Raw genomic sequence first — 15,071 nt, 5'->3', positions numbered from 1 at the left:
CACATGAACAAATGCATTCAGAATTAGTGTTAAACTTTTTTGTTGGTGGCTGTAACACACACTAAGAATAATTTGTGGATGATCTGCTGAAATACAATTCATCCTTATTTTGGCACAAAAAGGGCTAATGTTTAAGCCCATTTGAGTTGAATTTTTTCCCTGGGGCTCCAAAACCTAGTCATTTTTCTCATCATACCTGGAGGTTTGTTTTTTTTTAACACTAGAGAAATATGTTTCTCATTGAGACTGTATAATATTATACAGAGTAATGCAATATTGTATTGATACTAAAGTGCATTTGATTCAGACCTTACATAATACTAATAGTGGGCTTTTAAAATATAGCATTAATATTAAACATGAGAGTGAGGAGGGAAATATCAAACTCCAAGAGACAGGGACACGCTTATAGTCTTGTGGCAGGCCAGGGCAAAGGGCCCATAAATTCTTGCATAAGTGCTGCCTCCTTTGCAGCTCCTGGCATTGAAACCATGGCTAGAATGATCCAGTGCTCCAGTAATCCTCGGCTGCCAAAATGGCCTCTGGTAGAAAACTGGCTGCAACTGGCTTCTTTTCCGACCCTCTCCTCAACTGCACCCATCAGGTATTCAGCACAGCTAGGAATTTGGGCCTAGAGCTCACTTTTCAGTGTTAATGACCAATTGTCTAATCAAGGGGCAGAGGATTTGCAAACCTCTATTAGAAATCCAGAGAGGCAGCTTTCAAAACCTTACGGAATCAGAGGGTCACAGGTTTCCGGCCATTCTTGTGGAGGGCCTGCTATTTAACTACTTCCTACCCTCTCCATTTTAATCCCTAAATTTGCATGGAACTGCATGGAATATGCCACAAACAACTCTACTTTTCTATATGCTAGCATTTTTCCACTAGCTTTGTACTCTCTTCTATGCTAGGCATTTCATTTAGCTTAATTCAGTTGTGCATTTTCAGTTAAGACTTGCGTTCCATCAAACATCTAGAACACAGGTTCGGCCGATTACGGCCCCCACTCGCTGCGCTTCGCCGTCCCGGGCCAATGGGAGCGGCGAGAAGCGGCGCGGGCCGAGAGATGTGCTGGCCGTGGCTTTCCGACACCCCCATTGGCCGGGACGGTGAACCGCGGCCAGTGGGGGCCGCGATTAGCCGAAACTGCCACGTCAGCAGGTAAATAAACTGTCCCGGCCCGCTAGGGTGCTTACCCTGGCGAGCAGCATGCCGAACGTTGCCGACCCCTGATCTAGAATTACAACATGTATGGGTTATAGTTCACCTGAATACCTATGATCGGTCTATGGATAGAACTTGTGTAGCACGCTTCCACGTATCTGTTTTATTTGTAGCAGGAAGTATTTGTCTTTTTAATAATTTGTCCTTTGATTTTTTCTGATTGGGGATAAACCCTTATACCCAGCTACCTCCGTGATTTATTTTATTTTATTTTATTTTATTTTTTGCACTTTGCCAAATTGTGGAATTTTTTTTAGATTGCATTCTATCCTTTAACAAAAGGCTAGAAGCAAATGGGAAGCAGGGTGGAATATTGCCATTGTTCAAGGATGGTTTACCCTAGTTTCCTTTAACAATGTGTGTCTTCACTAGCAGGCATAAGGGCTCTCCTGCAGCTGCTGCAAGACCATTACTTGAAAGTAACTAAACTTGGACTGCTTCTTACATTTACAGCTATAAAAGGCAGTTCTTATGGCTTTAAATAGGAAAGTACTTTAAAATCTTTGCACTTATAAGTGAACTAGACCAGTTGGGCAAGCTTCTCTCTATTCCTACTGTATATTCTGCTCTTTGTGTGGTCTTGATTACATCTCCTTTGAAGTAAATGGAAAAACTCCTGTTGACTTCATTGATGTTGTTGAATCAGGCACTTTTTGTGTGGAAATCCCAACCTGCCGAACTAGGAAGAGCAGACTATCTAAGTTGATTTCCATCTTCCAGATTTGAGAGCATGATTTTGCCACCTACTTTGGAACCTTCTGGTATCCAGCTTCTGTTCAGTTTGAATAAAAAGGGACCAGTTCATTCTTTGTCTTTCCTAAAGGTGCTGTTTTGACACACTTCTGATTTCTTAAACACTGTGTTTGACTTGTTAAAATGCCACTAGTAAATTGATAAGTTAGTGCTTTTTTCTTGAATAGTCAGTGCTTATATGCAATTATCTTTAATTTTGAACAGCTCCATAACTTGTAAGGGCCTTAAAGACGCAAATGAAAATGTTAAGAAATAGCCTTCAGATCTTTTTGTAAAATCAAAATATGAAACATTTCACAAAGGAAGCTTTCCTCAAAATATTCATATTAAATTGTTGTTCGGATAAATTTAACTCCATTAAACTAAAATTGTAATGACTGTGCATGTTCCTGCAAATGGTACATCTACTTTGCACTTGGGAGGTGTATCCTGCATCCTGCCTGTGGGGAGCATTCCCACCCCTGTGGCTCCCTGATTTTTCAGGGTTCTGGGCACAACTTAGCCTCAGGGCTGATCCAAGTTGCATTTGGTGCAGTGACCTACAAAGGGCCACTATAGCAGTTAGGGACCACTGCACCACAGTGGAGCTCTGGGTATGGTCTCCCTCCATCCCCACATATTTTCCCCTCAGCCTTGCCACTCATGTGGTGTGTTGGCAGCTTGAATTGGTATAGCTTTGTTTGCTTTGCATTCCCAGAGCAGCACAAAACAGACTTAGTGGGTCTGACGAGCAAGTCCCTTAAACACTGGCTAAGGGATAAAAAGCTATCTTTTAATCCTGTTTTCTTTTAATCAAGATCATCAGCTCAGTTTGGGGAATTGGTAACTGACAATTATAAAAAGTTTTTGATGCCATGGAGAACATAGAAGCTCTTGCTCCTGCACCAGTTGGGGGAGGGGGAAGAATCATGGGATTATAGCCATTTATGAGCCCATGTCACTTGTCCAAACATAAAATGAGGTCAGCTGCCCCCATGGCAAGCATTACAAACTTACCGAGAATCCTCCATGCTGGGATCCCCTAAGTGAAGGGGCGTGGGCGTTATATGCATTGTCTGCTTGCCCGTTGGGGAATTCAGCAATAAGTAACGGAACCTAAAGCATCCCCATTCTTCACTATTGAACCTTCCCCCATTTTTAGGAATGCTGAAGGAGGGGACACCAGATCCAAACCTGCTGACAGATAATCTCTGGATACGTCTGCGCTACAACTGGGAGGTGAGATTCCCAGCTCAGGTGGACATACACAATCTAGCTCTGCTCGAGGTGGCATGCTATAAAGAGCAGTGTGGCCATGGTGGCTCTGGTTAGCTGCCCTCGTACATATCCAGGATCTCAGACAGCGTTGTACTTCGGTGGCTAGCCTGAGCCACTGCCTGTGTGGCCACATTGCCATTTTTAGCATGCTCACTCAAGCAGAGTTAGTATGTATATATGTGCCCAAACTGGGAATTATGTTTCCCTGCTGCAGTGTAGACGTGGCCTCTGCATGGAAGGCCATGGCCTCCTGCAGCTCTCTGAATATTGGTAAGGATGGGTCCACATCATTTCCTACGTAGCAGGTCAAGAAAAAATGGGATATACGAGCCCTAGGATATGAGATGGAGGTGGCATTACATGTCACTACATCATGTTTGAAGTTTGATGTGATTTTACTTTGCTGTGTTACTGGCAGGACTTTAGGAAACCGTGAAAGCGTTTTGCTTCAGTTCTCCAAATTTCATTGCAATTAACTCCATGTTTATCTAATGTCCATCCTCTGAAATCTTGTAAAACATGATTTTTGCATGGATCTAAAAATTCAAAATTTTCATGTTCTTCATTGAAAAGGTTGATAATATTCCAAACAAGATAGTTTAAGCTCAAAATATTGACATTAAGAAAGGCTAGAATTTTTGCTCAAAAAAAAAAAAGATGTTTTGAGTGTAAATGAGAAATAGTAAAATTTCACAGGCCTTTTATGAAAATGGAATGTTCTTTGTGACGTTGCAACAAAATGCAAATCTCAACAATTTAAAACATTTTTGTTCTGAACAAGACTAGGATAAGGCTAGGGCTCCCTTTGGTTGTGGGCCTGCAAGCGGTGGTTCTGTAGTTAGTTCAGCCCTGCTGTCTAACACCTGTGGCAGAGTAATTAACTGTCCTCTTGTGCAGTATTGCCATGTTGGTGGAAGCCTTGTTACTGGAAGGTAATGGAAATTTGGGAGTGAAGGATATGGAAGTCTTACTACTTACTTTCTACAGTTTAGCAAATGTAATAAATATTAGGAAGAATTTGACAGCTAAATTCTTTACAAATGTATAGAAAAGAACTATAGGGATGTGTACACTTTGTGGTTAATTGTTTGAACACTTTTCATGATCTTTTTCTTTTGGAGTCTGGCTATTTGAGATTCTTCTAATCTTCCCTTCCAAAGAAAAGTCACTGTTTTCCTTCATACTCTGTCTTCAGGATTTGCCTTCTTTAAACCAGGTATATACAATAGTGTGGATCCGGTTGGGTGGGGCTAAAGAATAATAATAAAAAAACACTCATGCTCTTTATTCGGTCCAGTCTTGCTGCTGAATCATATGCAGTCCCTACTTGGCCCTGAATATGTTTTTTGCAGTGTTGTCGTAGCTGTGTTGGTCCCAGGATATTAGACACACAAGTGGGTGAGGTAGTATCTTTTACTGGACCAACTTCTGTTGCTGAATGAGACAAGCTTTTGAGCTGCACGTAACTCTTCTCCAGGTGTCCTGAAGAAGAGCTCTCTCTCGCTCAAAAGCTTGTCTCTTTCAGCAACAGAAGTTGGTCCAGTAAAAGATACTACCTCATTCACCTTGTTTCCTTACTATGTTTTAGCACTAGACAATGCAATAACAATCCCAATAGAGCATTTATAATTGCATTAGTCGTTCAGTGATACTAGTGTTAGAAAAGTCAGAATGTTGACATCCCCATAATGACTAGCCTTTGCATGGTGCTACTCCTGCAGTATCCTACGTCAATATCTTCTATGACAGCACTATTTTATGGGGACTTTCCTGTAAAACCCTGTCTGTCTGGATCAAGGAAAATGTCTTGTTGCTCTCCCATAAGAAAGTCTTCAAGCATAGTTCTCTAGAGATGTGCTCATCTGGTCGGTCACATATACGCAGTTTAGGAACAAGGTTAATACATCACCGAATTGTTCATAGACTGTCATTCTATAAACTTGCTGGTTGTTGAAGGTTTTAACTTGGATTTTTTTTTTTTTTTTTAATTTATGGAAACTGATCTTTTATTTCCATCTTATTCCCCACTCCGGATCTTCATTAATTGACTTAAAACTGAATAGTACAAGTCACTCGGGGCCAAATCGGGGAATCAGGTTGGGGTTGAGTGTATCTGCTTGAGAGATGGGGCACTGGAAGAGCCCTGACTCATGATAGTAGGAATCCTCTTTAGCCTCACCCTGCCTCTTCCACAGGGGAAGGACTGGAGGATCTGTGCAACTGAGGACCCTGTGCAGTCACAAAAGGATCACCATGGAGCTGAGCCTTTTGCAACACAGGGGTGCATGTGTTGTGTGGCTTTTCCAAACACAGTCCTTTTTCCCCTCCCACCATCAGCCCTACCACAACAGCTCTATTGCATGAGAGGCCTGCCATGGCCATGGAAGTGGGGTTGGATTTTTTCACCTTATTGTCTCCCCAGGTTATTCTGTCTCCATCTGCAAAATGGGAGTGTTAATGGTTAAAGCTTTTTGAAGATAAAACTTATATAAGTGCTAAGTTTTTAATATCAGCATGTTTTGGCTTTGATTTTTTTTCTTACCCACTCAAATACTTGTCTCTTTATACCATGCTGACCTTAGATTAGGAAAGCTTTTGATGGACTGGTGCCCAAGAATCTCACATCCAAATAAACTACATCCACCATTTTCTGCCAGATTTTTCTCTGATTTGTTAAGCATTCTGACTCTCTTTAAATAATATACTTCCCAGTGTGAGTCCCACTAGTCAGTCTCTTATTACTATTGCCAATAACCTTTTCCTGTTGACGCAGAGCTTCTAGACATGGAGCCAGATCTACCACCACTTGGAGTGAGTGTCATTCCATTAACTTCATAGCATTTGTACTCCTTTATGCCAGCTGTATATTGGGCCATTGTAACTTGCTGGATCCTTCCAGGTAAATGTAGCTCTTGCATGTGTCCCCATGTCATCCACTGGTGCTTCTGATATTTTCAGAAATACTTGCAGCTTGGACTTTTCAAAAGAGCCTAAAGAAGTTAGATACCAAAAACCCAGCCTAAATCTGTTCAATGTTGCAACTCTTGGTTTTACCACTTACATCAGAATTCAGAGATTGATCCTGTGTGCTCTGGAGTCTTGCTAGAGATCCTGATTTCTCTCACTACTTTGTCTTCCAGTAAAGTTTGTTTTGTCTGGTGGTGTTTCTATCCACTTTCACTCATCCCCTTGTCAACAGGATTAAAAATGGAAAACATTTGCCTCTAACTGTACGTTGTACTGGTAAATTATCCTCTTCCAATTACCATCTCTTGCCTGCATTCACTTTTCACCTCTATATTAACCTCTAGGTGGACTTTTTGGTTTACTGAACATATTTTTACCTTACCCCATGCCTCTTTCTTAATCCCCATTACTCTTTTTTGCCCTTTCTAATTAAGGTTAGCCTTTGTTTACTTGTACATATCACACTGTGAAGTGTCTGAAATAACGCTGCTTGGCTAAAATTAAATGTCTTGTTGGTTTCACTTCAGTCCTAAACCCAAATTCTTCTATAAAACAATGCAATCAGAACAAAGTCTGAAAGTGTTTTGTTTTTGTTTACTGAAAATGTTAGAGTCTAGGAAATATTTTTCTTCCTTAGAAGTAGCCAGTCCACATTGTTAGCAGATTAGAAGTTTCTTATGCTTCCATATTCAATATTTTTAATTGAGAAACATTATTTTCGGAAATGTACAATTTTTGTACTTTGATGTCAAAGTGGCCTTTATAGGAAAAGCACATAAAATATTTAGATTAAAATTCATTAGCTATGTAATTTTAGTGGGGATTTTTGTATTGACAGGGTTTTTATGCATTTTTCAAAATATACTTACTGTTTTGTGTTAGAAATTATTAGTAATATTTTTTAAAAAATACATCATGAAATTTTCCCATGGTTCCTCCTTCCATTCCATTCAGTTACTACAAAGCCCTTAGCTAACCCTGTACATTAATTCCCCCCTACACACGTATTTTCATAGTGTCAGTATAGTGAGTTATAGGATGGACTTGTAGCTTTAAAGGAATAATCCTAGCAGTGTGGGCAGAATTCTGGAACACTTTATCTTTTGAAAAGAGCAGTGTGCAGTAATTCAGTCAGACTTGACCAACTAAGTTACCAAATTTATAGTTGTTGTTGTAATTTCTTTCCATCCTATAGTTTTTACATTTGAGTGCTAATTACATAATATGTACTACTTGTGCAGTATGCAACTTTCCATCATTATATCATTGTGGCATTAATGGTCACGAACCTGAAAAGTTCCAGAGTTCTTATGGCATCCCAGTTAATGGGCTCTGAATTAGAACTAGATGAGATGTATTGAAAAAATTAAGTATACATGTAATTGGATTGGTTTATATGTTTTCCCTTAACTGATGCACAATATTCTTTTAACATTAGTGGAAACTATAAAGTAATTGAACTTGCAATTAAATTGTAAACAAAATTAGGCTATTGGAGAACTACTACAGGGAAAAATAAAAAGACTGATTTTGAAAACTGCAGGTAGAAAATATGAATCGCACAACTAATTTGCATGAGCAATTGCCTCGACTGCCTATGCAACATAAGGTATACGGTTTGCAAAAATCAGATCTCTTATATTTTATCATTACTCTGATTTAGTTCATCTTCTCCAAAAGATGGTTATGGTTATGTTTGCTATTTAGGGACTTCCAAGTGAATGTTTGTCAACCCACACTTCACTTTTCATTATAGTTTATATATATTTTATGATTTGTTGGCGTGTTTTGCTTAATTCCACATCTTTCATAGGTTAGCAAAAATCCAAGCTCCTAGGAATAGTTATGAACAAACATTATTCATGCTAACATATATTCTTGTTTTTTTTTTTTTAAATGTGCAATTTTTAATGGCACTTTGTGACCTACTGCTGAAAAAATGGGTTTTGCAATGGAACAAACTGTATTAACAGTTAAAAGAGGACTATGTGTACTTGAATGTTTTCAAGTGTTGAAATTGGTAATTTTTCAAGATGTACCCTCAAATAATTTGGTAAAAATGTGATTTGAGAGCTTTATAATACATTATTAGGAATAATATGTTGCTGAATTTACTTTGTCATAAAATCTCCCAACAAACTCTCTGATCCACCTCCATCAGTTTATTTTCATGGAGTAATCCTGCATAACTTTGCAGTTACAATGTGGAACAATTACTTGATTCTTATCAGTAACCTTTCTTGCAGAATTGCTTTATGGTTTACATGTTTTAATGATGCAAAAAGGGATACAAAAACTTTCCTGGATTAAGTAGCACTTACTTTGTTTACATGTTCAGTATAATGTTGAGTAACTAAGGGGAGGTTCCCATTTAAAAGCACATGAATTGTGCTCTGGGGACTTAGTTGCCAATGTGCAAATTGTGCTGTAATATTGTACCAAGGATCAGTGAAAGTGTTTTATCTTTTTTAATGTAGTTTGTATTGACCGGGTTTTATAAATGTCAGAAAACAGAGTGTTGTATTTTGATCTGAAATTTGTGTATGGTAAAGTAACCTTTGCTTTATGTATTGGAGGTCCGTTCAAAACTTGAAATATTTTTTAGAAGGGTACAGACCAAAAGTAATTGTCTTAAAGGTGTTTAATAAACTAACCAAATAAAACATTAACGGTTTGAAGACTTGTTAATTACTTCATGTTATACCTAATGCAGCTTTTTATTTTTCTGACTTTTTTAAATGGTGAAATGTAGTTCAAAATTCACTTTCAAAGTTATTGGCGTCTTTTAAACATGATTACTGAACCACCAAAATTGATTATTTCAAGTGAAATTTTCAGTGTTTCCCTTTTCTTCTTTAAATGGAAGGTTAAAAAGAGGGCACAACTTGAAATCTAGTCATTTTTTTTAAAAAAAAAGTAATGATTAGTATTTTCAGATGCTCCACTTTACCCTGGGTCCCTTTGCCAATTTTTATAATTTTACACTCAAATTTTCCTGTCTCATTTTCATGCAGCAGCAGAAAAGGAGGGAAACATTTTAAAAATCTACACACACACTGTGAAAGCTTAACTTGCACAAAGTGCTGTCAAATATACAATAGATAAGTTTTCAAAAACACATAAGTCACATAGGCACTTTTGAAACTTTCAACCAAAGTAACAAACAGAAAAATAGAAAAATAGATGGGTAAATAGGTCACATAAAGTACAAAAGGTATGTATGCATTCTGTCTTTAACACAAAGTATGCTTGATAATGTTCCATTTATTAGGGGTTAGTATATGATTGATAGTTAACTATTAGTCCAGGTCAATAGGTTGCTTATGGCCATATATAACCCCACTTATCAATGTAGTTATAATAATTTATAACACTCAATAGTCATCTCTGAAACATGGTTATAACAACATCTATTAATTATTAACATTGTATAAATGGTACCTTAATATAAAGTATGATCAGTTTCACACATACAGAATGGGAAGAGACTGTCTAGGAAGGAGTACGGCAGAAAGGGATCTAGGGGTTATAGTGGACCACAAGCTAAATATGAGTCAACAGTGTGATGCTGTTGCAAAAAAAGCAAACATGATTCTGGGATGTATTAACAGGTGTGTTGTGAGCAAGACACGAGAAGTCATTCTTCCGCTCTACTCTGCTCTGGTTAGGCCTCAGCTGGAGTATTGTGTCCAGTTCTGGGCACCGCATTTCAAAAAAGATGTGGAGAAATTGGAAAGGGTCCAGAGAAGAGCAACAAGAATAATTAAAGGTCTTGAGAACATGACCTATGAAGGAAGGCTGAAAGAACTGGGTTTGTTTAGTTTGGAAAAGAGAAGACTGAGAGGGGACATGATAGCAGTTTTCAGGTATTTAAGAGGGTGTCATAAGGAGGAGGGAGAAAACTTATTCATCTTAGCCTCTAAGGATAGAACAAGAAGCAATGGGTTTAAACTGCAGCAAGGGAGGTCTAGGTTGGACATTAGGAAAAAGTTCCTAACTGTCAGGGAGGTTAAACACTGGAATAAATTGCCTAGGGAGGTTGTGGAATCTCCATCTCTGGAGATATTTAAGAGTAGGTTAGATAAATGTCTATCAGGGATGGTCTAGACAGTATTTGGTCCTGCCATGCGGGCAGGGGACTGGACTCGATGACCTCTCAAGGTCCCTTCCAGTCCTAGAATCTATGATAGATACATTTTGCACTTTCTTAGACCATTGGGGCTTACACATCTTTAATAAAAATTAGATGTGGGTAATAGATGAAATTCAGAAGGATGAATCTTGGGAGAAGCAAGAGGATGCAATTTGAAGAACTAGGTAACAAAAACCTAACTAGTGTCAGAGTCACAAGTTCTTCTATAGGTTAGAAAGAGTTCTGTGTGCGTGACTGAAAGACCCTTCAGTGCTGATTCTCATTAATCAGAAGCTTATCAGTTGTCATGGTGAGACTAGAGAAGCAAGATTTTATTCTTCATCAGGAGCCATGAATTTTTGTCCCAGGCTCTTCACTTGATCAAACAGTCAAACCTGACCTCTTTTCCAGCCAACCCAGATTCTCTTTTTTGCATTTAATGAAGAAACGATGGCTCTGACCATTTTGGAGGCACATCCTCTCCAGACTCTTCTCTAGAGTGGCTCCTTTATGCAATAAAGTATATTAAAGAAACCAAAACTAGAACCCAAATTCAGACCTGCTGCAAGTGGGTGCAGCTCCAACATTTCACATGGTTGTATTGGGACTGTTTGGCCCAATTACTTTGGAATAACTGGTAAATTAGTGTTGCACAGCTTAACTCACAATTTAACCACCAGTAGCCCTCTTACATTGGTGTATGGCTTATAGATCTTCAGCTAAGTGTGATAAGCGGCAACATCAATAGATGGTGACTGGCTTGATACTAGGAATGTCATCTCTCTGCTGTGCTTCAGCAAATAGTTAATGCTGTTCCTGTGTCTCTTACTTCCTAAGAGAGCCGTTAGGGCTCCGTCCTGGGAGGTGCTAAGTCCCTGTCAAAGCAAGTGAGAGTTGGAGGATGCTCAGGGCCCTGTGGGAAGCATTCAGTACCTCAGAAGATATGACCCTGTGATATGAACACTGGAATTCCAGAAATGATGCCTTGTCCATGCAGGAGGTAAATGCTATTTTGGTTGCAATTCTGGCAGAATTTGGACTCCTTAGGATATGGAATCTGTCCACCACCCTCATGTGTGCTGTTGGACTGCCTAGGCTTAATTTCAAAGGCCTTTTATTGAGGCTGAAACTCAGGCCCATGACCTCCGACCTTTCTTCTCTGCATCTACCCCATCCCAACCCTCCAAAACCAAAATTGGAAACAGCAAACTGCAGATCTGGCACCAGAGAGGTCTGAAGAGGGTAGACTTAGTGGCCATCCTTGGATCTGGCCAGCGGTAGCCCAGGCTGCCTAGTTAATGTCCTCTTACGTACGCCAATATGGCTAAAACAGTTTCTACTTCCATGAATGAATCCAGGTCCAGTAACAAATTTGTGACCAGGTATCAGGTTCCTTCCAGATACACACAGGTCAGCATCCGTTTAAGCCATCTGCCTATAACATGGCTAAGCGGCAATTGTGTTTAGCTGAGAGAAATACTAAAAAGCAGACAGGTGGTCCTTTCATGGTGGGGTCTGCATGCTGTTACTCCGATGTCATTGGAATCTGTCTTTGGAAAGAAGCTCTTCCTATTAGTAGATGGATAATTTCTCTTTTAGAGAGCAAAACCAAGCTACAGACCTTATATTTTATATATCCATAAATAGGCTTTCTTTCCAAAGGTCTCAAAGTAATTTGTACGCTATCGGGGGTGGGCAGTGAAATGCAGCTAACTCTAGGGTGGAGGGCAACGTCCATTGCTGGTGAGAGGGCGACATTTTGGTCTGAGTCGCCAAAGGCCAAACTCTGTAATTATGAAAATAGCCTTGGGGTCTTCAATGTCCATGCACATCTTGGCAAAGATCTCCTGTGCCATACGCTGCATGCCAGATAGTTCACTGCCAGTATCTATCTTAGTAGGACAAGGTGCTGTCAGTAGTTCCAGCAAGACTTGGTATTTCAGACCTCATGGTTCAGGCTATTATGCCATCCGCTCTCTGATACGTGGCTAGAGCATGGAAATCTGTGGTCCTGTCTCTGGACTCAGTGTATGACCTTGGGCAAGTGACTTAACCTCTCTGTTCCTCCGTTTCCCCATCTTGTGCAAAGTACTTTTAAGATTCTTGCATGGAAAGTGCTATGTCTGTACATTCCTGGACTTTCCTACCTGCACGCTTTGCAAATCATTCAGCTTTTGACCCCTTAGCGGTTCGAAAATGAAAACAAAAAAACAAGCCTCCGCTTTCTGGGTGGGGTAAAATAGAAGCTTCAAGCCTTCGGGGGAGCAATATCTCCACTGTACATGAAAGGCAAAGGAAACCCAGCAGCAGTTAGGATTCTGGCCTGTGGAACAAAGATAAATCCAAGTTCAACCTCTCCTCGTTGTTTCCAAGTCTCCGTGAGACAGAGGAGATACGGCAGAGCCCATCTACGCAGCAATAACCATGGGAACACCAGCAACAAAAGTAAATCAACATTAGATTCTGTATCATCGAGCCCATGTTTACACTGGAGCCCTCAGGTTGTCTGCACCAACCTCCCTGGCAGTTGAGTCTGGATCTGTGCTTCATGTTTATGTAGCTTTTGCACTTAATAAAAATAAAAGGTTTTTACGTAGCAGTTCTGTCCTCCAGATAAATTTGAGCAATGGGCCTTTCATGTCTGCTTAGGAAAGGCACCTACTGTATTTACAGAATACTGAGGTGTTTGTTCTGTTAACTGCAGAGCTACCTTCCCATGCTGCCCCTTCCTCAATGCTTCCCAAAACGTCATGGTTTTTTGCCTTCCCTAGCACATTAGGCCTTGCTGAGTACGGCAATGCCCTGCCCACAGTGGCTGAGTGGATGGCCACCACAGCACTCCTAGCCCAAGCTCCTTTGGTGTAATGTCTGCTCCTTTGGCTGTGCCTTTTTGCCAGTAACACGCACAGGGCTAGAGCCACAAATGGGCTTAGGCACCCAGGTCCAAAATTTAGATCTTCAAAACCCCAGTTTAGCTGCCGCCTAAATATCTGCTGCTGAGATCCTCAGACTCTGCAATCCCCTGCCTGTCTCAGCAGTGGGACCTGAGCTGGTAAGCGTGCTCTGAGCATGCCTATTGGATTGAGCCCAGCACAAAACACTAGGGGGGTAGCCCTCTTTTGGATCTTATCGTCCAGCGATTAGAGCACTCACCTGGAATGCAGGAGACCCAGGTTCAAATCCCCCCTGGGCCTGATGTGGGGCAGGCACTTGAACCCAGAGTCTCCTAGGGGAGTGCCCTAACTGCTCAGCTATAGGGCATTCTGAGACAGGGCTATCTCTCTCCTCTGTCTCCTCTTGAAGCTGTTCCACTTTGTATCAAATAATTAAAGGTGCATTGGGCCAGAGAGAGCATGAGAATGAAGCTAGCCCAGTGGCGAGGGCATTCACCTGAAGGGTAAGAGACCACCACTCAAATCCTTTCTCCACATCAGGCAGAGAGAGGAACTGAATCCAGATGTCCCCACTTTGGGGAAGTGCCCTAATCACTGGGCTAAACCTCTACCCACTAGACCATCTGTCCCCCCTTTGTGGCGCATAGCTCTGCATTGCCAGTACAGAAATCTGTGGCACATTGAAAATGTAGGGAAAGAGGATTTAATTAGCCAATACAAGGGATTCTGCTGATCAGATTTAATTCAACAAAGCCCTCCATTTTCTTTCATGTATTTGAAGTTGCTGAAGAATTGAGGTCCAATTTGCTGCAATGTCAATGGGGCCCTGTGAAAGAATAAATAATGTAGAGGTGTATTACTCTTGCCAAGATCTAGATCAGGGGTCGGCAACGTTCGGCACGCGGCTCGCCAGGGTAAGCACCCTGGCAGGCCGGGCCAGTTTATTTACCTGCTGACGCGGCAGGGTTGGCCGATCGCAGCCCCCAGTGGCTGCGGTTTGCTGTCCCGGTCCAATGGGGGTGGCGGGAAGCGGCGCGGGCCGAGGGATGTGCTGGCCGCGGCTTCCTGCCGCCCCCATTGGTCAGGGATGGCGAACCGCGGCCAGTGGAGGCCGCGATCGGCTGACCCTGCCGTGTCAGCAGGTAAATAAACTGGCCCGGCCCGCTAGGGTGCTTACCCTGGCGAGCCGCATGCCGAACGTTGCCGACCCCTGGTCTAGATCTTGCGGCGTCTGCTCCAGGTGAAGCCACTTGGGTGTTTTGTCATTGACTTTGATGGGAGCCGGCTCGGGCTATTATTGTTGCTCCCTTTGCTATTCAGAGTTTAAACAGGCAAAGCTCTTAGTCTTTCTATGCCTGTAAAGAAGCCTAAGCCCCAAACACCCAGCCTGGGATGAAGGAGTTGGCAAAAGGGAATTTACGGTAAGAACAAATGTATTTTTATCCACCAGGATATGCTTATCGTCAGGAAAGGGAAAGCCACGCAGCAATCCTATCTCTGGGGAAGGGGAAGTGTCGCATGTGACTCTAGTTTTTCCGAATTCTTTCCAAACTTTGAAACATTTTCTTTTCTTGCTGTGCAACGTCATCAGATTAGTCCACAGAGCAAAATATTCATGAGCCTATAGGCTAGGCCAGGGTTGCAGGTGAAAAATATTAAAAGCAAGGCTTGCCGTTTTGCTAGTGCCTAGGATGAACCATTTCCCATTTCGTATTCAGCAAGGACCTTTGGAAGGAGTGCTTTGAAATGGATCCATGTTTTGCTTTTTATTAATATATTAAGACTCTAGCCAGAAGCTTTTAATTTTTCAGGGCAGCTTTGATGTTCTTTGTTTTGAAGAG

Source organism: Trachemys scripta, chromosome 13, assembly GCF_013100865.1.
Source record: "Trachemys scripta elegans isolate TJP31775 chromosome 13, CAS_Tse_1.0, whole genome shotgun sequence".
NCBI classification, from domain to species: domain Eukaryota; kingdom Metazoa; phylum Chordata; order Testudines; family Emydidae; genus Trachemys; species Trachemys scripta.
The sequence above is the reverse complement of the archived record's forward strand: the minus strand, read 5'-3'. Positions refer to the sequence as shown.